This window comes from Anopheles bellator, unplaced genomic scaffold, assembly GCF_943735745.2.
Source record: "Anopheles bellator unplaced genomic scaffold, idAnoBellAS_SP24_06.2 scaffold01317_ctg1, whole genome shotgun sequence".
NCBI lineage: Eukaryota > Metazoa > Arthropoda > Insecta > Diptera > Culicidae > Anopheles > Anopheles bellator.
The window spans coordinates 1-2,879 of NW_026685439.1; the positions used below are offsets into that span (position 1 = coordinate 1).

The 2,879-nt window shown below is 38.8% G+C and overlaps 4 non-coding genes across 4 annotated transcripts; 1 reads left to right on the forward strand and 3 right to left on the reverse strand.

Moving 5' to 3' along the window:
* Nucleotides 1–76: 76 nt before the first annotated feature.
* Trnar-acg (transfer RNA arginine (anticodon ACG)) lies at nt 77–149 on the reverse strand. Its single transcript has one exon. It is a non-coding gene; the product is annotated as a tRNA-Arg (tRNA).
* A 1,077-nt stretch (nt 150–1,226) lies between these two features.
* Trnae-uuc (transfer RNA glutamic acid (anticodon UUC)) lies at nt 1,227–1,298 on the reverse strand. The gene has a single exon. It is a non-coding gene; the product is annotated as a tRNA-Glu (tRNA).
* A 362-nt stretch (nt 1,299–1,660) lies between these two features.
* Trnaa-ugc (transfer RNA alanine (anticodon UGC)) lies at nt 1,661–1,732 on the reverse strand. The gene has a single exon. It is a non-coding gene; the product is annotated as a tRNA-Ala (tRNA).
* Nucleotides 1,733–2,565: 833 nt separating this feature from the next.
* On the forward strand, nt 2,566–2,637 carry Trnaa-ugc (transfer RNA alanine (anticodon UGC)). The gene has a single exon. It is a non-coding gene; the product is annotated as a tRNA-Ala (tRNA).
* Nucleotides 2,638–2,879: the final 242 nt, after the last annotated feature.

The window sequence follows — 2,879 nt, forward strand, 5'->3', positions numbered from 1 at the left end:
AAATATGTCCCTTGTAGTTCTATCAGCAAGAATATCTAAAACGCGGTTAGAGCAAAAGAGTGTCATCACTTAAGCGCGATCCTGCCAGGAGTCGAACCTGGAATCTTCTGATCCGTAGTCAGACGCGTTATCCATTGCGCCACAGGACCGTGTTGCGATGTGAGTTTCTGTGATCAAATATAAATATTGCAGACTGGAAAGGAAACCTACGCTCAAAATTACTCAGGCAATGGCTATGGTGTTAGTGTATGTGTGTTCGTTGGACATAGAAAATCCATGCAGTAATTAAAATTATCGCCTTCTGTTCCGGTTCGTAAGTCCTCCACCCTCTTCGAGACCTGTAAGTATGCCATGTCCCTTCTTCCTTTTCTCGAAACCTCCGTACGTTTCAACTACAGAGCTTCCAACCGATTACGTGACCCTCTTTGGGACGTACGAACAATACGTATAATTATCTCCCTCTTAATGCGAAACAATCACCATAAGCGGTTGGAAATTTGGATTGTGGGCTTGTTTATCTAGTTTCATAATAAACCAACTAAATGTTAAGATGTTTGTAAATTCAATATAAACATTCTGCTTTATTGTATTTTGCATCAGACCATTTCCCCAATTTCCTTCGGGCCGAAAAATAGCCGGTGTTCCGGGTCGTACGCTCTGCGTTGGCGGCACTTGGCCGTGACGATTTATATTCATAGGTAATAGGCGCGTGCCATACACTATCCTGAGTATTTCCGTTATGTGTCGAGGAGTCTTTTAGTGATTGTTGGGCACATGCGCGTAACGTTATTCCGTACCGAATATACGTGTCCATAAAGCCCTTGATGTCCTTAAAATGACTGCAGACACAAGGTTAGATCAAAGGAATGTCTAATATTGACCAGACTATAGCAGGTTCACGTTAAATCGTGTTCAATCAACAGTCGCCAATAATGCAATTAGTTTTTTGATATCGGACGAGATAAAGACAGACAAGCATTAATTTCATTGGTCACCACTTTAATAAGTTTCAGGAACAACAGTCGGTTCAGAAATAATAAGCACATTCGCTGTGTTATTGATTTAATTAACTTACAATGGAAAAAACGGGTCTTCTACGTTTTGCCATAGCCTTTCAGCGGCGAAGGTTATCGAGCCAACAGAAGTTTAGTATTGTTTAGTGTTATGTGGAGGTTATTAGAAAGTAGTTTTTCTCACCCATTTGGTATGGACAAGGCAAAAAAGAATTCCCATACCGGGAATCGAACCCGGGCCTTCTGGGTGAAAGCCAGATATCCTAGCCACTAGACCATATGGGAGATAATGTAAACTGAATTTTCAGTCTCATCTAAACTACAGAGTGTTCCATCACGATCGAGCTTTTCAAATATTGAATAACTCCGCTATTGTTAGTCGATTTTAACAAATGAACTCTCCATTAGTGTCCATTAGAACGCGGCCTTTTTGAGCATTTTCATTGTATTTGACAGCATTTCACTAATAGGCAACTTAATAGCAGCAATTTCTGCTGCGATGTTAGAGAGCTCATTTTCCATCGTCGTCAAAATGTTAAAGTCAGTTTATGTTTTCATGAACATAATTGTTACTTTACGGCAAAATGTTGTTTAATAAAAAGGGCAGGGTGCATGGATGTGTAAGTCGAAATTGATCAAAAAAGAAATGGAGATGCCGGGGATCGAACCCGGGGCCTTTCACATGCAAAGCGAACGCTCTACCACTGAGCTACATCCCCTCTTGGGCAAGTTGAAAACAATACTCAATTTAAATCGGGAAAAGATGTGTAGTTGAGTACATTTTTTTTTTTGTAAATAAAATTTGTTCTTGCTGAGTTCTTATTTTAACAAATAAACGACAACTCGCAAAAAGTTGATTTTTGGATGAAAAGGGAATTTAGGTAACTGTACAACAAAGACCGCTCGGCGGTTGTATTCGGATAAATGTTAATAAAAAAATCAAATTAAATTCTCATCTAAACCTCATTATGACCTTGATAGATTAGGTCATCAGAACTTAAAAGTTGTACAATAAACTCTATGCTTGTTTGTAAAAATAAGGAAAAGTTGTTACATCCATCTTGACACTAAAAAGTGTTGAAACAAACAAACAAAGATCTTTCTCTTCGCAATTTGAAGAGGCTTGAAGGTGTTCAATTCCAGGAATCAATTCCTCATTACGTTATCCTCCTAAAAACACCAATGCTTCGATGGTACCAATACGAGTACGAACTAAACATTAAGCAAATGGGTGCGTAGATATTCGCGGTTAGTAAATTCATTATATTGTGTTGATTAGCTGTGGGTTATAAACGCATAGAATCCCGTGTTGGTCGTAATGATAAAAGATAAATGATAATGATAAACACGTACTACATTGTGTTTTTAAAAGCCAAAAATTTTTCAATATTTTATTTAAGATGTACAAAAACTATAAATTTTACCAAGCTTACATTTTAAGATGGGGATTCTTCTACCTAGCTTTTTATCTTTGTTACGTTAACACGTTAAGAATGTAGATATTAGCAGTGGAAAGACGACCGACATGATGATTGAAGAAGTTCGTGAAGGGGGGGATATAGCTCAGTGGTAGAGCGTTCGCTTTGCATGTGAAAGGCCCCGGGTTCGATCCCCGGTATCTCCAGAAGTCATTGGCCTAATTTTTATTTCTTCTACAAAGTACCAAAACGTTTGTAAAGTTGAAATTTCTTGGCGTTTGGATGGGTTTGTAAAGTGCAGGATGGGTGGCGTTGGTTTGCTTCCCAGTTTTGTACAAACCATAGAGCGAATACTTATGCTAAAGTGTGTGTTCCGCATTCATACCATCTGGTTAGATGAGACGGCACGCAGCAAAAAGAATTTTGACAGCGGTGGGATTCGAACCCA